Here is a 24,641-nt window from a genome sequence, read left to right as displayed (position 1 = left end):
CTGTATTTGAATGGCTTTAACTCCCCCAACACTTGACAGGAGACGGTCCTTTTATTAACTGGCAGCTTGTGGCTCTGCAGCCTGAGCAGACGAGCAATGTGAGAACCAAATGCTGGCTGGTGACGCTCCGCTGCTTAAGCAAAACCACCAGGGACCGAGAGCCGTTCCTCTCGTGATGGCTTCCCTGCCAACAACATTGAAGAAAATTAGACATAACGTGAATTCCATATGTTCAAATATATTACCATTCCATTTGGCCATAAAAAGTAAGTCTCTCTGGCCTACCGTATCTGAAACCCAAATCGTTTATATCTCAAACTCATATCCTTCCTCTAAATCTTCACACACCTGCATCATGTTGACATCCAAAATAAGCACGATTCATTGAAAAATGTGGGATTTCTGTCCAAAAAGAAACTCCATGAGGATAAGGGAACCAGCATGCCCAGAGATTGAAAGTGAAATATGCAGACGGAGGTAGCGTGGCAAATCAATTCCTGCCTTTGTTCGTGTTAACAGAGATTCAGGGGACACGTCAAGTGTTTAAATTACTCAAGCAGAAGTACGACCTGTTTAGTTATTATGTCTCCAATGAGAAAGTTTTTGTAAATCACGGTGACCTGGTAATTACACTCTCAGATACACTACTGCAGCGTTTTACAGACCGCAGAGCCCTACACCTTCAAGCTACTGCGGTCAGGGCCCCTCTGGGTGGACAGGCAGGCCGTGTGTTAGAGCTGTAAGCATGCGGACATATCTAAACAAAGGCAGAAAACACGGGGTGATGTGGATTGGAGCCAAGGTCAGCAATGTTTTGTCCAATGTTGGTTTTATTTGGTTTGAAAAGAGATGATCCAAGGCGCATGTCTGGTTTGGTTTCACTTTGGAATCCAGCCTTTGGGACAATAATGTCCTCCTCAGAGGTTACTTAATTCCCCAGAAGCCATTTACAGGTTTCCAAAAATGAATTTGCCATAGTTGTGATTGTTGTCTGTCCATTCCTAACGAAATTTGGTAATTTTTTAGGTAAGAAAATCATAATATATATTTTATGCTACTAAATGAAAACCCATCCAATAAAGTGACATCCTATTGGGTTAGGGCTAGTATTGGGGGTGTTTAATACCCTCCTCCAGTACCTTTGTTTGTAATCTGAATCTATCTTATGGACCTAGTGCAGTTCAGACTATTAACTAGGATGCAATTGTCTTTATGTCTTACTACATCATCTTTTCACCAATTTCCTTTCTGAGATGAACTTCTTTTGCTCTTCCCAGCCTTCCCAGACCTGGGCAGGTGAGACTGTGAAGGGTTCTCCACAGGCACTGGTTCTTGACTGCTTGTGGTTCTTTAGGCCTACTTACACCACCTTCTAGTAAAATTCCTATTTTGCCTAAATTAGGCTAAACCTGTTTCTCTCTCTTGAATCCAAACAAGTTCATCTAATATATGCGAGAGGAGAGAGAGAAAGAGAGAGGAAAAAAGGAGAACTCATTGTGCTAGGCACTATCTTAAGCTGTTAACATGTACTAATGCTTTTATGTTACAAGTTTATGAAGGCACCTCTCTCTGCTCATGCTTCACCACTTATATTTCTATTCTCTGCTCTATTTTTTTTTCTAATGCATGTATCTCTTTCCAACATACCTTATGAATTTTCTATTAGGTCTCCCCCATTAGAATGTAAGCTCACTGCTTATCTCAAGTGCCAGGACATCCCTGACACATGGCAGGGCTCAATACATGTGTCTAATTAATTAGCTACTAATTAATTAGCTAATAAGTTAATGAGATACATGCTATTAGTTGGTTTATTACAAATATTTCTTTAAACCTACAACCTCCTCCCACTTACCTAGCAGGACATGTTTAGGTAAGTGTTCTCCTCTCTAAAGCCGTTTAAGTGTGGGCTAGATTCCCACATCTGTGCTCTTGCCCAGCAACAGAGGACTAGATCAAATGACCTTCTGAGAGCTGTCTGGCCCTTGACATTCTAATTCAATTCCACTTAACTGTCCTAAAGGTAATTTGTGAAGGAAATTTTTTCCTCCTCCTCTCCGGTTTGGAGTGCGCATTTGCCTAATTGTTTCCTTGGTAGAGTGGCTGAGCCTTAAAGGGGCACTACGTCAGCTCTCATGCGTTTCCTCTGAGCGCTCACTTATAAAACCAAGAGACTTAAGACTCCACTCTCTAGGGAATTAAATTGCATTCAAATAAGATTAAGGATTTTTGACTCACAAAGGCAGGGACAATCAGAGGCTAACAAAAATGAGGCAATTGATCAGCGAACTAATCCAGCCCTGTGATTCACAAAGGGACCCTCACAATTGGTCAGGGAAGACAAATGCTGGCAGGAATGGGAGGGGCGGGCTGGATGGAGGTAGGGGAGGTTCTTCCTCTAGGGGTTGAAGCTTTCTTCCTCCTATCTTGGATGGTGAATCTGTGTATTTACTCAATTTAGTCAACTGTGGCCCTATGTCCTCCCGCTGAACTGGATTAGATTAGAGAAAGCCTCAGGTTAGAGTGTGAACGCCAAGCACAATGGTCAGCTCCTGCAAAGGACAGGGGAGGAAGCGGTGTCGGGGTGGAGAAGCTGGACGTTGGCGACCTTTGCTGATCTACAGCAGTTCCTGTCGCCCACTGCTTTTGGAACAGGGGTTCTTAACCTCTTACAGGCCATGGAGTCCTTCTCAGAATTATGTTCTAAAATGTGTAAAGAACATAGGATTGCCAAGCAAACTAATTATATTGAAACCCAAATTATGTTTTTCAAAAGCAGATCAGCAATACATATATTTAGTAACCCATTAAATATCACAGCTAGCAGGAGGCCTGATAATTACCATAATTTTCAAGTGGTGATGAATTTAAATGATAGTTTGAAGTATCTCGACAACTGTAATATGATATGAAAGCATCTACAATTTATGTGAGTGATAAAGTCATAGGTACAACTAATAATCCTGTTGCCGACATTCAAAATTGAAGGAGCCCTGGCTGGTTTGGCTCAGTAGATAGATTGTCGGCCTGTGGTACAAAGGGTCCCGGGTTTGATTCCGGTCAAGGGCACATGCCCGGGGTAGTGGGCTCGATCCCCAGTGGGGGGCGTGCAGGAGGCGGCCAATCAGTGATTCTCTCTCATCATTGATGTTTTTATCTCTCTCTCCCTCTCCCTTCTTCTCTGAAATCAATAAAAATATTTTTTTAAAAAAAATTGAAGGAAATGATAAATTTCCATTAGATGCTACCAAAAATGGTGAAGTAATTTCATGAATGCCCCCCAAGTTCCACCCCTGGTTACAAACTCCTGGAAGAGAGATTACAGTGAAACAGCTAAACACTGTACCCAACTGCATGGTGCTTGTTGGCTCAGGTCAACAATGAGAAAGCCTGAAAAAAGGGAAAGTATCAGCACCTGCCGTGTGTGTTTGATGTGTAATGAAATGGCCCCTTCAGGCTGGTGAGCAAAGAGCTTCAAGTTGCCACAAGAGAGTAGTAAGAACGCTGGCATTACAGTGACCAATGTATCCTGGTTTCCCATGACTGTATCTGTTTTAAAATGAACCTGTGCTCTAGGAACCCGTCAGGCCCCAGCCAACCTGAATGGTTGGTCAGGTCGAAGTGAGAATGACTTTCCTACAAGATGTGATAAGGGTTAAATGAGGTTATGTATATGAAATGCTTAGTGCAGTGTCTGTCACGGAGACAGCAGTCAAGAAAAGCGGCTCTCACTATCACTGCTGCTGCTGCTGTTACAGCGTTCACTCCCTTCTCTCTCCGAGACTCCATCCCCTAGAAAGAGGCTCACCTTCCTCTGTGCCTATGTAAACTATAAAGTCTCCCATCCGAAAGTCCACTTTTTTCATGAAGAATTTGCTAACTTCACTGCAGGGATGAAATGATGTATTCAGTTGAACCATATGATGTTGACAGTTTTATAGGTATAGTTCAATGTAATGTGTGCACACACTGGGCACAGGGTGTGGCATGCAGGAGGCTGTCTCTTTCTTCCTTAATGATTCTGGTATGCTGTCAGCCTCTCCTTAATTCATATGCTACAGTCCTCCCAGGTTTCCAATGAGATTTCAGGTTCCATGTCATTATATTCTTTTCAATTAAGATAATTTATTAAATGCTTAAGTAAAATGAGTGTTTAACCCTTAATAAACTGCAGGTAAAAATTTCACAAATCAAATGGGAAAAGTCTTTGTATTTGGAACTATGTTTGTGCTAGATACAACTGCGATTGTGTATCTCTCACTTTCTGGCAATGAATCATATACTACTTGTATTGTTCTTCATCTTTTTTTTTAAGCATCTTTTTAAATATTTCAGATAGGAAGGGAGAGAGAAAGAGAGAAAGAAACATCAATGATGAGAGAGAATCATTGGTCAACTGCCTCCTGCATGCCTCCACTCCCCCACTGGGGATCCAGCCCAGAAGAACTGTGGCCTGACCAAGAATTGAACTGTGGGAAGTGATTAACCAAAGAACTTGTATGCAAATATGCATAGCGCATGGATACAGACAATAGGATGGTGAAGACCTAGGAGAGGTGGATGTGGGGTGGAGGGGGTCAATGGGGATAAAAGGGAGACATCTGTAATACTTTCAACAATAAAGATAAATTTAAAAATATATATCATTAAAAAGAAGGCCATCAACTAGATCTATAGGCAGCATATAACAGTCCCAGCCTCATGTGCTGAGTCAGTAGGTGAACTGTGGTTAGGAAGAATTAAGATGTGTTGTTTATATAAATACTAGAGGCCCAGTGCACAAATTCATGCACCAGTGGGGTCCCTTGGCCTGGCCTACATCCTCCTGCAATCTGGGACTCCTTGAGAGATGTTGGAGAGCCAGTTTCACCCTGATCCCCACAGGCCAGGCCAAGGGACCCCACCAGTACATGAATCCCTGCACCGGGCCAGTTTCACCCTGATCCCCACAGGCCAGGCTGAGGGACCCCACCAGTGAATAAATCGGTGCACCAGGCCTCTAGTACGCATATAAGATCTTTGGTTAATCTCTTCTCCCCTCCCCGCTTCCCTCTGAGATTCATAAGTTTGTTCCATGTTTCCATGCCTGTGTGTTGAGCATCTGCCTCCTGGTGGTCAGTGTGCATCATAGCTACCAGTTGAACGGTCAAAAAGTCGCTTAGGCTTTTATATATATAAATACCCCAGATTTCAAAAACAGAGTAATTAAGTATGTAAAATATATTATTAATAATTTTTACATTGATTGTATGTTGAAATGATAATAATATAGATATATTAATTAAACAAAAATATTAAAGTTAACTTCATCATTTCTTTTGAATTCTTTTAATGTGGCTATAAGAATATTCAAAAATTTATATGTGAGATAACACAAAATGTGATATTTACATACAATACAATATTATCCTATCTAATAAAGAGGGAATATGCTAATTGACCTTCACACTGTCACAAAAGATGGTGGTGCCCATAGCCAATAAGGAGGGAATATGCTAATTGACTGTCTCGCCCTCAAAGATGGTGGCACCCACAGCCAATAAAGAGGGAATATGCTAATTGACTGTCATGCCCTCAAATATGGCAGTGCCCACAGCCACAAGATGGCAGCGCCCAGTCCCCTCAACCCTGCCGGTGCGTCAGGCACGTGGCAAGGCTGGGCCCGGTCGCTCCACATGCCTGCCTTCAGAGACCCCCAGTCCTCTTAGCCCCCCAGCCACCCAGAGCCTGCTCAAGGCACAAGCAAGCCTCAGATGGCAGCTGCCCAGCCGCCCCGGGCCACCCGAGGCTCAGGTAACCAGGGCTGGCAGAGGCTTGCACAGAGGTGTGATGGGGTGTCACCTTCCCCTGAGAGCTCCTGGACTGTGAGAGGGAGCAGGCTGGGCTGAGGGACCCCCCCCCCTCTAGTGCATGAATTTTCATGCACCAGGCCTCTAGTTCAGCTATAAAAAAAATGAAATGCTGACAGATGCTACAACATGGATAAGCCTTGAAATCGTTATGCTAAATGAAATGTCATGCACAAATAAACAAATATCGTATGATTCCATTTATATAATAGGCAAGGTCATAGAGAGGGGAAGTACAGCAGGGGTGACCAGGGCTGGTAGGAGGGGAACAAAGAATTAGAGCTTCTTTTGGGATGATGAGAAAGTTCTGGAAAGGTTAGCGGTGATGGTAGCACAGCATTGTGAATGCCTAATACCACTGAATTATACACTTAAAAATGCTAAAGTTGTAAGTTTTATGTTATGCCTATTTTACTACAATTTTAAAAGATCTTTTGTGGCTCGCATGCGTGGCTCCCATGACATTGCCTTTGGACAGCGCTTCGGGGAGCTCAACAGAGGACCAGGCCAGCGTGCTCTCCTGTCCTTGCTGGTAGTGTTTGAGTGCTCCACCTTTGGAGTCCGAAGATGCTAGGATTGGAGCTCCAGCTCTGGCCCTGACTGGCTAAAAAAAACGATCAACCCCACAATCTCTGACTACCTCAGTTTCCCCATCTGCAAAATGTGGGTTATAAAATGTGCCATATAAGGCTGTTTTAAGTCTAACAGAAAATATCTATAAAGTGTGTTTCTACTGAAGCACGAGAGATGAATAAATGGTACTCATTGCCACTACAAATGAAAAAAAGGTATTTCTTTTTTTAAAATCCTCACCCAAGGATATTTTTTCCATTGATTTTTTAAGAAAGAGTGGAGAGGAGAGAGGAGGCGGGGAGAGAGAGAGAAACATCTATTGGTAGCCTCCTGCACACTCTCCAACCATGGTCAGGGATGGAGCCTGTAACTAAAATATGTGCCCTTGACCAGGAATCAGACCCATGACCCTTTCTTTGGTCCACTGGCCAATGCTCTATCCACTGAGCCAAACTGGCCAGGGTGGGGTCTCCCCTTTTTATTGACATCTACCTATTTTGCTAATGTTTGAGGAATAACCCAAAGGCTCAACAGCATTCCATTTACCTGGGTGAAAGCCTAGGCAGGAGATGTGGTCCTCTTTCTGGAGACTATGGGAAAAGAGTTCAGTTCTACTCTATAGAAATTGCATTTATTTTAGAACCTCCCTCTCCCTATTGTCTGCATATTGTTTTCATCATTTGATATATGCAGTCCTAAAATATTGCCAGTTGGGCAAAAGCATGCACTGCAAATAACCAAGGTTATGGAGCAAATAGGATTGGGGCGACCACTCAAAGTCTACACACTTTTGCAACCAGAATACTAGCAAAACAACTGGTCCATGGGGCAATAATTCGGCCAGCCAAGGTGGACAAGTTGGAATGCCTGGAGGCTGCCACAGTGCTACTAAAACTGCACACTCTCCACCCACATGATGGGGCAACGCTGGCAGCGTGTTAGCTGGAGCGGAACAGGCAGGTGCTGAGACAACACGATGGGAGTGAAGCTCTGAGCAGTGGGACTATCATTCCTGTGGGCACGGAAGGAGGGCCAGCCACTGTGAGCTGAAAGCTGAGCAAGGCTGTGAATGCTCATCCTCAAAGTCTTGGGGACTTGGGTTAAAATATTCTTTAAAAACAACTGGAATGTTCCCTCCGCCAACAGAGCAGGCCCAGTTAAGGACTGACTGGCTGAAGCTCTTAGTTGGACTCCTGCAGCTCCAGTTCCCTCACCTCAGGAAAAAGAAAATCACATAGGAACCAGGATGCCCTGTGCATTACACAGACAGCAGTCCCCTCTCATAGTAACGAATGGCCTAACTCAGTCCCGAACCACACGTCTATATTTCCTGTGTACATACATGATCCTATTTGATATTCACTACACCTCTACACAACTGGTGCCATTACACTCATTTCAAAGTTGGTACCTTGCTCAACTATCCTACAGAAGCATTAGGATTCACAGCAAGTCTGCTTATTTCAATACCCATCCTCTTAACCACTGCGCCACATTGCCTGGTCACTTTAGGCTATTCAGTTATGACAAATGGGACCAGACTGTTTAGCAAATTGTAGGTTCAGCCTTGCCTAAGCTCAGCTCTCAACAATCTTCCAATGCCCTTTCTGACTTCACTTCATACAGTGTTAGTGAAGATAGATGGAATGATCCAGGCATAGTTCTTCTCTAAAGTGGTGGGAGGAGTAGAAGGCATAATGTCATCTGCTAAGACCTCTAACGCTGAGGATGCTATTTTGAGTTTATCTCCTATTAGGTATAAACATCAAAATCCTTTGGCTGTCAGTTTTCTGTGCTAACGTTTCCAATGATGAGCTCAATAGAAGAGTGTCCAAGCAGTACAGCGAATGCCCCAACTACCAGGTCAGCTGCTGTTAGGATTCATCATATGCAAACAAGTCTTGAAGGTTAGCCAATAGACTGATGGGAGAGATTCTTGATGAAACACAGAACTTATTTCCTATCCTGGTACATTCAGTTAATAGGTACCAGAGCAGCCACACTGGTTATCAAGGTATTCGATGTTTCTGAAGTGCCGGGTAAACAGCCACTGCCTGTGTTCACTAAACGCTCCATCTACCACGTTAGCCTCTCCCCTGGGTCCCCCAAAACCTCTTCCCATTTCAAAAAAGGAATGCCTAGCTTCCTGGGGGTGGGGCGGTCTGGTTCTTCGTTGGCATCATGCTCCCTGGCCTGACCAGCGCCTCACCATGCAAGTTAACATTTTCCACCTGCCCTGACTGACCCCCATTCTATGTCTGAAGGACTGGCTTATTCCTGACATGTCAGTTGCCCATCTTCATATTGATGGGAGAGGAAGTATAGATGGAAGTGAAGAATGGAAAATAACCTGACCCTGCTGGATAATTTATCTATTGTTTGAGTACAGGCACATATTTTCAAAAAGTAAATTCATTTATAAAAATCCTCTAAATCAAGATTTCAAACTCTTGTGGATTGGCCAAATTTTGCCTACAGATAGCTTTTGTTTTGTTTTGTTTTGCTTTGTTTTCTGAATGGCCAGGAATGTGTAAAAATATTGAGTTCAAAGATGAAGCTAAAAAACTAACAAGGCTCATCACAACTACCCTTAACCCCTTATCTTGTCCTATTGCTCCACTGCACATTTGAAATCACAGGCTGTTCCCTGAAGGCATTCAAACTTGACACCCCGTTCTAAAAACAGATAACATCATCTCAGCTCTATCAGCGTAGGGCGATACCCATCTTAATCTATGACTTGAGCTATGATGTTTCTGTTTTGTTCGAGAAATGGATGCAAAGCTACATCCAGAGGTACCCATTTAAGATTAATTAAATGTTTCACCAGGCTTAACAGATCTACTTAGATTTGATTAATCTCTACTTTTGTTACCAATGAGCATATCTTGATGGTTATTTTATATCTTCTTAACTTCACAGCAGACAAATGCTCATTTCTTTCCCCTTGTGTTTTTCTTCCCCTGAAGGGAACATGATGGTGAGTCATCACCGTTTCCCTGAGTCTTGGTGTCCACTTGAGAGCTGAGGATAGAATCTGGAGCACTGGGGCAGCTTCCGGCTTTGGGCCACATCCCTGAATTATTCAGGTGGAGATCTGAGACCGAGGGGGCAGATGCTGGTCTGAAGTAACTGAGGAAACCACCATTAGCTTGGAAACTCCTAGTAGAAGCACATGACCTCAGCTCAGGTCCAGGTGCCCCTTGACCCCACCACCCAGCATTCTCTTGTTCACTATGAAAGGAGCTCCGTGGAGCCAAGATGTCTCTCTGACCTGGCCCTTTGAGTCATTCCTCTCAGTAACCCTACAAGAGGTTTCAGAGAGCCCTGGGATTTGCAGAATAAATAGCAATCTCCAACCTCTAATTCCCCCCCAGCTGCACTCTTGTAATTATACTAGTGGTGTTAGGTTGATTGCATGTCTTTAGTGTATTACTGAGTAGCTATTATGCATAAAGCACTCTGAGAGTCCTGGTGCGACTCTGATAGGTTTTGGAGTCTCCTAGGTTTGGGGATGATACAGTCAAGAAAGTTGCCTGGGGCTCAGAGATCTTAGTACATAAAGTAAATCAAGAGTTATTTGTCTCTAGTAGTTATGACCAGGTCACTGAAGGTATGTGGGGAGAAAATGTTCTGAAAAAGGCTATAAAATTGTTAACACTTTTAATTATGTTTGGAGCACACAGCATTATAGAACCAACTGAGTTGCGTTATTGAAAACCGTGTCAGCTGCCATTCAGGGACTCAGCCAGGCAAGGAAGCTCTTGGGAGAGTTTGCTCATTTCTTTATTCAGGTTGTTTGTCTGTCAATGTAATTTTAGGAGTGTTCTTTCAAAGAATCCAGGAGTCGTTAATCCTAACAAACAATAGCTTTAATTCCAGACTATCCTTCATCACATAACAGTGAAGGTAGAGGACAGTGGGGGCTTTTCTAGCTATATTTTTACTTCCCTTCCAGAATATAGTTTTGAGGAAATGCAGGGGCATTTGGCAGGAAGCAGAAGATATATTCATTTTTCAGATGAAAAGCCTGGGTATTATTTATTAGTTAAACTATGTTGGGAAACATGTTAACACTCAGGATCAAGAGGATGTTATTTTATTTTGCTGCGTATTTGTATTTGAATTTAAACAGCATTCCCTTATGTTTAATTTTTTTAAAGGTTTTGTAGATAAAGGCAAGGTATTTGCATTACTTAGTGGCTAACAATTCTATTCTAGCTGATGTGGGAGGGAACAAAAACACACCCAGAACTTGCTATGGCAAAGCCACACACTGATATTTGTGCCAGGGATATCAGTCCATATTTCAGAACATCAAGTGTGGCTCAGTTGGTTGAGTGTCATCCCGTGCACTGAAAGGTTCTATTTCTGGCCAGGGCACATGTCCGGATTGTGGGCTTGATCCTCAGTAGGGGGTGTGTGGGAGGCAGCTGATCACATCATCAATATTTGTTCCCCCCCCCACCTTCTCTCTAAAAAAATCAATAAAAAATCTTTTTAAAACAAAATTTGGACTTAAAATAAAAAGAATGAGGAGAGGCTGACCTATGATGAAATGTTTCATTTCATCCCAAAGAACCCAGTGGCATTCCATTGAAAGACAATCTCACCCAGCCAGAGTGGCTCAGTGGTTGAGTGTTGACCTATGGACCAGGAGGTCACGGTTCGATTCCAGGTCAGGGCATATGCCCAGGTATGCACTCAGTCCCCAGTGGGAGACATGTAGGAGGCAGCCGATTGATGATTCCCTCTCATCATAGATGTCTCTATCTCTCGCCTTCTCCTTTCCTCTCTGAAATCAATATATAAATACACACACACATATACATACACATATATCTTTTAAAAAGACAATCCCTTGTTATTTAAATGTGTGAATCAAACATAAAGTTTTACTCCCCCCAAAACCTTCTGAGAAAGCAAGTTTATTTATTTACCATTAACATCCAGTTAAGAAGAACCCAGCGTATCCATCCAAAGAAGAGTTAAATGGGGAACAGAAAGACCTGAGAAAGAAAAAGTGATCTTTTTATTTTACTATTCTAGCTCTCTTCCTTCATCCATTTGCCCCATCTTCTCATCACTCAGAAGTCTACTGCATGAATATTAAGTAAACAGCCAGCAATCAATGCATTTGTCGATCTCTACCTAATCAAAAATAGTTGCCTCAGTCATCTATTGCTGCATCTAAAGCTTGGTAACTTAAAGCAGCTACTTGATTTGCTCATGATTGGGGTCAGCATTTAGCGCTGGGGTCAGCTGGCTGCCTGCCTGTAGGTCTCATCTGGCATCTCCAGCCGACTCAGCTGGACCACAGGTTCTGAGCCGGTTTCGTTCCCATTCATGGCATTTCGTGCCAGCTGTAAATCACAGCTCGTGTGATTCCAGAAAGAGCGTCTGAGCTTTGGCATATGGTGGCATCAGAGAGACAGGCCCCAAGGTGCAGGCTTTTCAAGCCTCTGCTTACATCACAGCTTCTGATGGCCATTGGCCAACGCTAGTTCAATGACCAAGCCTGATCAATGTGGGAGGCCTACACGCATGAAGTCATGGTTCACGGAGGGCCACACCGCAAAATCCTATCCAAGGAGGTAAGAATCAATGGCAGGAAAACAGCCTCTTCTAACTGACCTCGGAAGCGCGGACGGGCTACACGGAAGATGGGACACTGCCTCTGGTTTGACTTCTGGGAATACACAGGAGGATGATGCAGACGGGTTTTTCACACACTGACATTCTCAGCTTTGCTGCTGAAAACTGGTGCTAAAAAAATGGGTCTTTCCAAAACATTTACTTCCCTAAGCCAAGCTGTGGACAAAGTGAGTCCCGGCTCCGTTTTCCTTGATTTCTCATTCTGATCATCTAAATCAGTTTCTAGATATTTCCAAAAGCACCTGTTATACCTGGTACACAATAAAACGAAACAAAAAATTTCGTTCTTGAGGGAGGTCGTGGAGGGCTCTTGGTTTGAGCAAAAAGATGTGAATCAAATGTTTGGGGATTTGATCATTTAAAAGTGTTAGCAGTGACTTGCTCCTAGGACTTCAAATACCCACTAGCCTGAGCAGCTCAGCTATGGAACAGGCATTCTGAAACACACTTGCTCCTAAGAGACCTGTCAAATGGACCATCTGTAAGATCAGAGAGTCACAAGTTGGAAAGGATCTCGGCAGTTTTCCCTTTGCCTAGTCAACTTGTGGTCTAACTTATTCAAGACAGATGGACCATCATCCTATTCTAACCTCATACTGATGTTTGTCTCGTGCCAATTCCTCTGTCTTGCACACATCCTTTTTCTATGATATAAAGGAAACTGTAATATCTGGATTGCTTAATCATTTTATAAACCTACATAAGATAAATGGAACCTGGACGTGTTTCAGGACTTGGCTAAATTCAGTACAGATCTCAGTTTTGAGGGAGAGAGAGAGAACGTGTGCTAACCATGCATATGCAACATACCTTCCATGATCAAGCTAGTTATTTAATTTGGGATGCATGCGCTTCTCTAAAAACATTCCTCATGTATATAACAGCATCAGCAACAAGTTACATTGCAGGAGTGCTTGATGTGTACCAGACAATGGACGGAGTGCCTGGGGAGGTCAGCATAGAGATGGCGTGTCAGGCTGGTTCATGCTGAACAGTAAGCTCACCAACAAATGAGGGAGTATTCAAAGAGAAATCAGAGCCAATATGCTGCCCTCCTATTATTGCCAGTCCTATTATTTTATGGCAAAATGGAAAGTGGCAAAGCAGGAAGATTTGCAATGCTTCTTATACTTGTGGAGGTTTTTTCTCTGGAAAAAAAAATACCTGAACATACAAAGTTTTTCACATAATTCCAGGGACTCTCCTAGAGACCCTGAAACCTAGCCATGGGCACACTGGGCTTCTGTTTGGAGAATAGGAGAGAAAGAAAAAGAGCCAGATTTTTATTAGGAACTTCAGTGTGGCAGACACTCGGCTTACATATCACCCCACCTTCACAGTGGCCATTGAAGACAGGGCTTGTGATTCCCGTGGGCAGATCCAGAAATTGTGAAAACTGTGATCCCCCAAAAGTTAAACATCTACAGAGATCATACTCCCACCACGCATTAGCAGAGGTTCAAAACTGCATCTTCTTGTCTTCCCAGGCTTAGCATTTGAGTCAACCACAAGAGATAAAATAGAGTATGAGAGACTAAAACAACAGGGACAGGCATTTTGATAAGAATACATTTATATCATAAAATAGCTAAATATCCCACATTAGTTTCCCTTAAATGTGTCACAATTCACCCCTAAATGTAATATTGTACAGTATGTAAGTCATGTTTCCACAAAGTATTTAATGACATGAGGAATGTTCACAATTGCAAGGTTACAGAAGCAGAATTCAAACATGTATATTCAGCAATCAGTGTGTGCGTGTGTGTGTGTGTACCTGTGTATACACACATACATATATACAAGGTGTCCCAAAAAATATGTACACACTTTAACAGCTGATTCTATTACATTTTGAAAATAAAATATATTTTAATAAACACTGCCTTTATAGGTATACATTTTGGGGGAACACCCTGTAGATACAGGGTGGGGAAAATTAGTTTTATAGTTGTTCATATGGAAAATAATAATGCAATATATATATCCCTAATATGCAAATAGACTAAACAGCAGGTAAAGCCTAACAACTGAACAATAAGTTGCTATGATGTGTGCTGACCACCAGGGGGTGCGCAGAACATGGCGGGCATTGGCTATGATGGGATGGTGGAGCAGGTGAGCAGGGGCACCAGACCAAGGTGGGGTGCCAGTTGCTGTCATTGGGGCAAGCCTCTGGTGGTTACTGAATTCTTTGCTCCTGCTCACCACAGTCCTGCCCAGTGCTCATACCTGCTGCTGGCCCCGATCGCTCAGCACCGTCAGCAGGTACAAGCAGCAGCTGCCGCCCAGCTCACCCCTCAGGGCTTCTCCACCTCCCCCTGCTTCTGAGGGGCAATCGGGGCAGCAGGTGCCGCTCGCACCCGCTGCTGGTGCCATCCCCAATCTCCATGCCTTCAGTGGGTGTGAGCGGGGCTGGCACCCTCAAAGCGTGGGAGCAGAGGTGGCAGGAGCCAGGCTGCTGGCAGACAGGGGACCACGGGCCTCGGCCATTTCTGGGTATAGGCCTTAAATAATTAAAAACAGGATCTTGAAGAGATATTTATACACCCATGTTCACAGCAGCATTATTCACAATAGTCAAACTAAGAGAGAGAGAGAGAGAGAGAGAGAGAGAAAATGCCCATCTGGTCCCATCTTCTTAGCGAGAGCCAGACTAAAACCAAAGCGCCCTGCAGCCCCCATTCTCAGCAGATTCCACCAGAGACTTTTTCTGGCGGAGCTGACCACTGCGGATCTCATTCTCGGGGAATATTCAGAGATGTGTACATTTGTTTCCATAATCACCCTAAATATTTACATTGTCCTTATCAGTAGATTACATTACATATTTATTTACAACTATCACTTGCAGTGCTCTCCCCTGATTGGGAAACGAAACAGCTGTTTGGCACTTGCAAGAACAGGGCCTATCCCTCTGACTGATCACTGAAAGAGAGCAGATTATAGTGTTTACTCTGGGATTTCTGAAACAGAGCTGACCAGTTGTAGGCAGAAGGAAAATTATTTCCCAGGAATCTTCTGCAGTAGAGATTACAGAGATATGGGAAGGAGCGATGAATGAAAGAGCAGACTCTTGGGGCTCAGTGGCATTTGTCACCAATTTAATGGGACTGGGCAATTGTGTGATTGGTACCCAATTTCAACTGTGCTGTTTACTTGGTCACAATACTCGCCGTTGAGTATGCAATGGTGATTATGCAAGTCTGTGGGGTCACTGCTGAATTTGCTAACTAGTTGGCCAATGAATACCTCAGAGGAAACCTCTTTAAAACTGACTGTATATTCTAAAGTGGGGGGTGGGGGGGAACCTATCTCTTTGAAGTTATTTTTGCCACTAATTCAAATAATAAAAACATAAAATATAAAGCCTCAAGTATTTAAATGGCTACTTTGTATTATAATCTTGCTTGCAAAATGTAAAAGAAAGACTTAATCAAGTGTATTTGTTTGTTTTTAATTAAACAGATGTAAGGCCAACACTTTTTCTTGTATTTAACTATGAGAACTATAAAGTACATGGTGAATATCGGGTTTTTCTGGCATTGACCACATAATAATGTATTGCTTATATGTGAAAAAGTGACTATACCTTGGGGGAAAAAATAAACTTTAAGAAGTTCACCCTTAGTGTAACTATGTTAATATAAGGGGAAACAGTTGTGTTTACTCATAGCATATCTAGTTAACAGTGTGTGAAGTTAAATTTTAAAATCCCATACGAATACTTTATTGCATACAAATGTGGTCAGTTAAAACAGATTTCTTAAAGCATAGCAGATTTAAATAGATTTGTGTCAACATAGCTTTCCAGTCCCCCATTATCATCAAATTATTTCCCATTATCTTCAAGGACAAATGGTTTTGCACCCAGTGGTAAACACAGTTTAGCACTCTGCTTTGAAGGGTAGGGGGTTGTTTGTGGAGTGCGGAAATAGCTTACCACTTTAGTTCATGGAATTAGACATTTTTGAATAATAGCCAAAGGGTTCTTGTCAGTGTCAGGAATTTACTGAATACACACTTTCACTTTTCAAAAGTGGGCCTGGAATCAAACTCTTAATAGAATGAGATAGCAAATCTGTGTCATAGGCTCACAAATGGATTGAGGGCTCTTCTTAGGATTTCCACATACTAGGAATGTTCAAATGAGTCAATAAAACTACACTTGGGGCCAACCCATCATGGTGGGAAAATGACCACTTAAAGATGTCCAACGGAGCCCTGGCCAGTGTGGCTCAGTTGGTTGGGAGCACCGTCCCGTACACCACAACACTGTGGATTCGATTCCCAGTCAGGGCTCATACCTAGGTTTCAGGTTTGATCCCTGGACACATACGGGAGTCAACCTATAGATGTTTCTCCCATCGATGTTTCTCTCTCTTCCTTTCTCTCTAAAAACAAACAAACAAGCAAATAAGTAAATAAATAAAAGCTTATCAACAGAAAAGACAAGCATGTTGAACTTGAACTAGTGATGGAGAAACTAGGCATGGGGCAAGGCATGGCAGCATGGTTTCCAATGGGGTTTTCAACTTAACAGTGATGATCAGACAGGGTTCTTCCTGTTACATACGTTGTGACCCAGAACAAGTCACACCATTTCTCTAGTGAATTATCTTATCACTGCAATAAGTACAATAGCTCCCTGTACCTCCAGTGGGGAGGGAGCATTTAATACAGCTGTCAATGCTACATTTATTTCTGTGATTCTTTGCTTAAATTTGTCTCCTTTTTTAGACATTAAGTTCTTTTACATTAAGGTTCTGCTTATCCTTACATCCCCAGTACCAATCACAGTAGGGTTTGTTGAATAAGCCCTTGCTTCATTGGAAAATTATGAAGGGCAAATGAAAAATGAGTGTTTAGCACTGTGCCTGCACAGTAATCTTCGGTGCAAGTGAGATACCATTATTACGATTGTTTTTATTACTGTTATTATTTGCATTAGATCAATGCCTGTTAAATAAAACAATAAATGCCAGGCTCTTTCAGGATAAACTCACCAGACAATTCGAATAGGGGGACGCTAAGAAACTACATTTTATTAGTTCAATTTGCAGTGGTCAGGCCTAAGGAAATCACTAAAGTTTGGGTTCTCACCCAGAATGGCAACTGATCAATTTACAAAGGAAGATACATTCTTCCCTAGGGATCAGGAATTCCTGAAATCAAGGTAATTGAAACACATAATCCAGTGGTTCTCAACCTTCTGGCCCTTTAAATACAGTTCCTCATGTTGTGACTCAACCATAAAATTATTTTCATTGCTACTTCATAACTGTAATGTTGCTACTGTTATGAATCATAATGTAAATATCTGATATGCAGGATGGTCTTAGGCGACCCCTGTGAAAGGGTCATTCGACCGCCAAAGGGATCGCGACCCACAGGTTGAGAACTGCTGATAATCAATAATAGAAGGTTGTTTGTGAGCTCTGAATCAGCACAAAGGACATTGTCTACATTGTCTTGTGGGATGTGGGATACAGGCTGGACATTCACCCTGATTTCACCATTCTGGTACCTTTCTAGTGGTTGAAAAGCCCAAATAGCCCAAATATAAGGCCTCTCTCTCTCTCTCTCCTTGACTTTCTCCCCCTACCCTTACAGAATGAAAGATGTAAGTGCTGACTGATGTGTCCTATCTATATCTAATGTAATTTTGAAACTGAAAGGGGCCTTGGGGAACACCTATTTCCCTAAACCTGACACCTGTATTATAGATGACAGAAATGAGTCTCAACCAAGTGGCTTCCCCACGGTAACATAGATTGACTGTAACAAAGCAAGAACCTGACTCAAGTTTCCAGTGTCGAGTTCTCCCAGGTGGCTGTACAGTTTTACCTAATATTCCCTATGGGGGAATCTTCCTAGGACTGGGTTTATCCATTGCATGATCTTGGCTTGTATGTAATTAGCTGGTATTTTTATTGCCTTAAAGAAAATTACCTCTTTCTAAGCTTAAATCTTACACTTGTACAAGCCAGCGTCGGAAAGGATGCAATAGTATTGTTAAAGATTGGTAGGCTACCTCTTACTGTCATGAGGAAGTACAATTACTTAAAGTAGATGATAGAATAAAAGAGTATTAGTTGTTAAGACTAGATATTTTTCTAAATAAATTTTAACTGAGAGTAGAATTTTTAATAGCCAACAGGGTATGGGTCAAAGGCTTTTGTGATTATTAATAGGTTACATATTTCTAGGTATTTGTTTCTAGTGAAAATTGGGATTTTACCTTCTGGAATTGTATTGATTTGTGTGAATGTGTTTAACAGAAGTCTCTATAGAGTAAATATAGGGCACAAAGTCACTGCAACTTATATAATCAGTTCACTAATAAAAATTTAATATTGTAATAAAATTTGTATGCTCACCTATCAGATATTTTATGAAAAATGAAGAGAGAAAAATATGGCATTCACGGCTAAAGTAAGGAGAAAATATTCCCCCCAAAACAGGAAAGTAAACTAAAGTCATGTTCTCTTAAAGAACTGCAAGAGTCATCTGTCAGTTAAACCACAGGGAATTGCCATTTTGTAGGTCAGAAAATGCTAGAATGGTAGCAATTCCTTATGATTAAACTTAGTAGTTGGCTTAGACTTCATTGGTCTTGGGTGGTATAAAGGTGATCTGATTCAAAGGTATGCCATGGAAACTTGGCTCTGGATCTATTTCCACACACTGTCCCTTTGAACCAATTTACATTTCATAGGCCTAACCAAGTTGTTCTTATAGGATTTGGTGTGAATATTTAAAAAAAGAGTGAAGTTTCTCTGCTTTCAAAATGGCTGGAATTCTACATGGAACAATTTGAAACCCTCAAATTATCAAAAACTCAGGAAAAAATAAAAAATCTAAACAGACCAATTACTAGCAATGAAATTGAAGCAGTAATAAAAAGCTTCCAAAAGACCAGGACAGGCAACTTCACAGGAATTCTACCAAGCACTCAAAGAAGAAGCAATACCTATCTTTCTTAAACTATTTCCAAAAAATCGAAGTGAAAGAAATGCTGCCAAACTTATTCTATAAAGCCAGCACTACCTCATTACCAAAAGCAGACAGAGACGTTGCACATACACACAAAATTAAATTACCAGCCATTATTCTTGATGAACATAATGCAAACATTCCCAACAAAAGATTAGTAAACCTGATTCAAAAATACATTAAAAAGATCATACACTATGACCAAATAAGATTCATTCCAGCAGTATAAGAATAGTTCAACATCCATAAATCAATTAACATGATACATCACATTAACAAAATAAAGGATCAAAACCATATGAACTTAGCTATCACAAATAGCACTGCTATGAGCATAGGGGTGCATATATTCTTTCTGATTGGTGTTTCGGATTCTTAGGATATATTCCTAGAAGTGGGATCACTGGGTCAAATGGGAGTTCCATTTTTAATTTTTGAGAAAACTCCATACTGTTTTCCACAATGGCTTCACCAGTCTGCATTCCCCCCAGCAGTGTACTAAGGTTCCCTTTTCTCCACATTCTCACCAGCACTTGTCATTTGTTGATGTGTTGATGATAGCCATTCTAGCAGGTATGAGGTGATATCTCATTATCATTTTAATTTGCCTCTCTCTGATGATCAGTGACTTCGAGCATTTTTTCATATGTCTCTTGGCCATCTATATTTCCTCTTTGGAGAACCTATGTTCATAGCAGCACTATTTACAACAGCTAAGATCCAGAAACAGCCCAAGTGCCCATCAGTAGATGAGTGGATAAAAATGCTGTGGTACATTTACACCATGGAATACTATGCAGCTATAAAAAGGAAGGATCTCTTACCCTTTGAGACAGCATGGAGGGACCTGGAAAGTGAAATAGGCCAGTCAGAGAAAGACAAGTATCATATGATCCCACTTATATAGAGAATCTAAAGAACAAAATGAACTGACAAACAAAATAGAACCAGAGACATGGAAGCATGCAACAGGCTGGCAAATCTCAAGAGTAGGAAGATATTAAGCAAAGACCTTTATGCTTACATGTATGACCCATGAACACAGACAATAGTTCAGTAAAGGCCTGGAGTGGACCTGGGTGAAGGGGGTCAATGGAGGGGTAACTAAGGGGGACATCTGTAATGCTTTCAACAGTAAATATAAATTAGTATATATACATATGTGTGTGTGTATATATATATAAAACATAACAAATATTTTAAAAACCATATGGTCATCTCAATAAAGGCAGAAAAAAATTTACAAAATTCAAAATCTTTGGATAATAAAAACTCTCAATAAAGTCAAGTAGAGGAACATATCTCAACATAATAAAGACTCTATATGACAAATCCACAGCTAATAACTCAATGAAAAACTGTAAGCTTTTCCTCTAAGATCAGGACTAAAACAAGGATACCCAACTACCACCACTTAACATAGCATTGGAAGCCCCAGGCATAGCAATTAGACTGGAAAAGTAAGCAAAATGCATCCTCAACAGAAAAGAAGTGAACTATCATTCTATGCAAATGACATGAAAGCCCTAATGACTCCACCAAAAAAAGATTAGAACTAATAAATGAATTCAGTAAAGTTACAGGATACAGACTCAATATGCAGAAATCTGTTGCATTTCTACATACCAATGACAAATGATCAGAAGGAGAAATTAAGAAAATAATTCTATTTTCAATTGCATCAAAAAGCATAAAATACCAAAGAGTAAATTTAAGCAAAGTGGTAAAAGACCTGTATTCTAAAAACTGTAAAACATTGAAGAAAGAAACTGAAGAGAATATAAGTAAAGGGAAGGCTATATACCTTGCCTGTGAAGTGGAATCTTAGTTGACTACAGAGAGTAGAGCCAATGAGGACATGTAGTCCATGAAAACCTGCAGCATGGATTGAAAGGATTAATATTATTAAAACATTCTTACCATTGAACGCAATACCATACAGATTCAATGCAATCCCTACTGAAATACCAATGACATTCTTTTCAGAATCAGAACAACTAATTCTAAAACTTATATGGGCCCTAGCCTGGTGGCTTTGTTGGTTGGAGTATTGTCCCATACACCAAAAGGTAATTCATCCATGTTTCTCTCTCACATTGATGTTTCTCTCTGTCTCTCTCCATCCTTTCTGTCTCTAAAAATCTATACCCTAGAGTGAGGGTTACAAAATAAATAAAATTGATATGGGACCATACATAATCCCCAATAGCCAAAGAAATCTTGAGAAAGAACAAAGTGGGAGGTCTTACATTCCCTAATATCAAACTATACAACAAAGTTACAATTACAAAAACAGTATGGTACTGGCATAAAAACAGATACATAGACCAACAGAACAGAATAGAGAGCCCAGAAATAAGTCCTTGTTTATATGGTCAATTAATCTAAGAAAAAGGAAGTGAGGATATACAATGGGGTAAAGACAGTCTCTTCAATGCATAGTGTTGGGAAAACTGGACAGATACATTCAAAAAAATTGAAATTGGACCACTTTCTTACACCGTATACAAAATCAATTCAAAATGAGTTAAAGGCTTAAATGTAAGACCTAAACCCACAAACTCCTAGAAGAAAACATAGGCAATAAACTCTTTGACATTGCTCTTAGTAATATTTTCTTTAATATGCCTCCTCAGGCTAGGCCAGCGGTTGCCAACTGGTGGTCCACGGACCACTGGTGGTCCATGAAGTCGGAAAGATTGTCAACCTCTGGGCTAGGCAACAAAAGAAAAATGTAAACAAATGGGAATACATCAGATTAAAAAGTTTTTGTACAGAGAAGGAAACTATTAACAAAATGAAAAGACAACCTACTGAATGGGAGAAGATATTTGCAAGGAATACATCTATAAACCAGGAAGCCCTCACCAAACACCAAGTCTGCTGCTGACTTGATCTCAGACTTCTCAGCCTATAGAACGGAGATGAATTTCTATTGCTTAGAAACCACCCAGTCAGTATTATTTAGTTATTGCAGCTCTAATAGACAAAGACAGGTAGCAAAGATCATGGCATTATGCACATTTCTAGGCCAAAGGTGAGAGAGAGAGAGAGAGAGAGAGAGAGAAGCCTGCCTGACAGGAATCATGACATCTCTACAAGAAAGGAATCTGGGGAATAAAAGCTCCGATTTACTCTTCCCCCCTCCATCTCCTGTTGGTCTATTTTGCTAAGCCCACCATTAGCCAGAGGACATGAGGGTCTGTCCATGCAATCCCTAAAGGTTGGCTACCTGGTCACTGGGCAGAGTGGAGAAGGGTGAACAGTAGACCTGGGAAGGCAAACGGAAGTATCCAGCACAACTCCCAGTATTTTCAAACAGCCCAGTCAGAGCAGAGCTTTGAATTCTGTAGCTATCGAGTAAGTGGTTGCTAGAGATGCATTAAAGCAAGTCAAATTCATGTTCTTATTAGAAACAGTATGAGTGTATACCTAAAGAATGGGAAGAGAGAGTAACTTGTATTTATTGGGTGTCTGTGCTATCCCAGACATCATTTTGGGTGGTTTGCATATGGCATCTCAGTTAATTCTCAGAAGGACAATATGTCGTTATATACATATGTCACCATCCTAAAGACAAAAACATTAGTATTAAACAATTTTAATTACTTCTCAAAAGTCATATAGCGAGTATGTGACTGAGACAGTATTCAGACCAGGTCTGACTAAATTCAAAGTCCCTGCTCATTTCCCCATTGCATGTAAGGTGCCCATGCTTGTCGATAATTTGAGAGCTGAAGGCTGGCATGCATGAATCTTCGGTTAGTGCACATATATCGATGCCAGGCCACAAGGGTCGGAAATGTCACATGTCTACCAACCAACATGCCCTCAATGCACACTGGTCTAATGTCTTCAAAAATGTGCCACGCTTTTAGAAATCTCACAGTGTATTTGCATATTGCTCTCTCTGCCTAGAATATCCTCTCCCAACCTCCCCTCCCCACCATTTTCACCAATCAAAATTTATTTATCCTTCAAGGTACAACACCGTTGTTATCTTTCTGAAAAACCTGATTTCTAGATATCTTAGAATTAATGGCTTCTCGTCTTTGTTCTCCAAATATCTCATATAGAACATCTATTCCCATTAGGATTTTATGGTAACAATGTGTGTGTGTTTCTCCTTGTTCCTTAGCCTGTGTAGTTGACATTTGTGAGGTTTTTCTTCATATTGTCCTGAGTTCTCTTTGGGGAGGGACCCCTCCTCCTTTCTCCATCCTTGTGGTTGCTTTGGTGTCATTTCTATTCCAACTCCAAGAATGCCCATGTGACCCAGGGTTGGCAGGTCAGAGTACAACTTCCACCTGGACTCAGTGATTGGCTTGGGAATGGGTCCATGACCAATCACAGCCAATCAAGGCTAATCCTTAGACTGCTGCTGGAATGAGCAAGAGAAAGGAGTTGGTGGAACAGATGGCAGGAATCTTTTTCTTTTCTTTTTTGTTTCTCTTTTAATTTGAATCAGACAACATAAAATCTGGAGCCAACATATAGAGAGAACCTGTGTATTAGAGAAGCAGACACAGAAGAAACTGGAGAAGAAGCCAAATCCTCATGGCATTTGCTTGAATCGCTTGATTTACCCAGTGCTACTCCATGTTTTCCTAAAGTATACAAGCTGATACATTTAAGTTTTCAGATACTTACAACTCCAAACTCCTAACCATAGCTGCCTAACAGACCATCTGGTGTATTGGAAATGCTCAGAAGTCATTCACTGAACTAATTAAATTGAGTCCTTGGAAACCTATTTGTGCATGTATCTATGTCTTGAAACCCAAATCAAGACCATCAGGGTCACACTCTTCCATTTGGCCTCAGGACCGTACTTGAAAAGTGTTTGCTACATACAGAGAGAACTCATGCTCTCCTGTCGCACGTGACAATCAGAGGGAAGGTGCTGAAGAATGTGTGGGGTAGCCAGGGTCAAGCCTGATGTTTTCAAGGTGCTGAAAACTTATGATGAGCCTGCTGATCTTTTCAATCCATCTGCTAACCTGCTCTGGGATCAATTGGCACTTTCTGTCTTTCTGTGTATTTGGGGGCTGGGTGGGGGGGAAGGCTGGTGAGAGAGGCGGGGGCAGTGTTTTGAATACTGTTTCCTACTCTGTAGGAAAAATAAGAGTAAGATTTTCCTTTCTAAAATCCTGTTATTTATTTCTCATCCCATTTCATCTGTCCCTGGGCATTCTCCTGCAACCATAGAAGACATTTTTATTTTTATTTTTTTAGTCTCTGAACCACTCAGAATCATTTTTTTAGTTTTCACCTGATCCAAAGCAACGGGCTCACATAAGTCAGACCAGACCAGGGGTGGTAGGTCAGCCTTCCCAGCAATCTGGAATTAGAGCAGAGATAGGGAATGGAGTTGGTTCCGTCACTCCATGTGCCGGGAACTACAACACGTGGGCTTGGGAGCTGTGGGTGGGCATCTCTCCCCACCACATGGGATGAAGAGCAGGGAAGATGAGGCACAAACATGAAGCAGATGTGCAGATATGAGCAGACAGGGAGTGTGCTCCCTGGTGGTTCCTGCCATCCCTCTGGTTAAGTATTCTAGAATTT

General features: G+C 41.5%; 1 long non-coding RNA gene across 3 annotated transcripts in view; it reads right to left on the bottom strand.

The window, feature by feature from the left end:
* LOC102771423 overlaps positions 1-24,641 on the bottom strand; it is a 271,101-nt gene that overhangs the window by 119,635 nt on the left and 126,825 nt on the right. For 2 of the 3 annotated variants that reach the window (XR_001512410.1, XR_436500.2), the window contains 2 exons: positions 20,878-20,948; positions 19,898-19,920 (listed from right to left, as the gene is read on the bottom strand). This is a non-coding gene — a long non-coding RNA (uncharacterized LOC102771423). Of the gene's footprint in view, positions 1-12,062; positions 12,189-19,897; positions 19,921-20,877; positions 20,949-24,641 lie in introns of those variants that run through there. The other variant, XR_001512412.1, reaches the window with a different exon arrangement.

Source organism: Myotis davidii, unplaced genomic scaffold (assembly GCF_000327345.1).
Source record: "Myotis davidii unplaced genomic scaffold, ASM32734v1 scaffold189, whole genome shotgun sequence".
NCBI lineage: Eukaryota > Metazoa > Chordata > Mammalia > Chiroptera > Vespertilionidae > Myotis > Myotis davidii.
The sequence above is the reverse complement of the archived record's forward strand: the minus strand, read 5'-3'. Positions and strand labels throughout refer to the sequence as shown.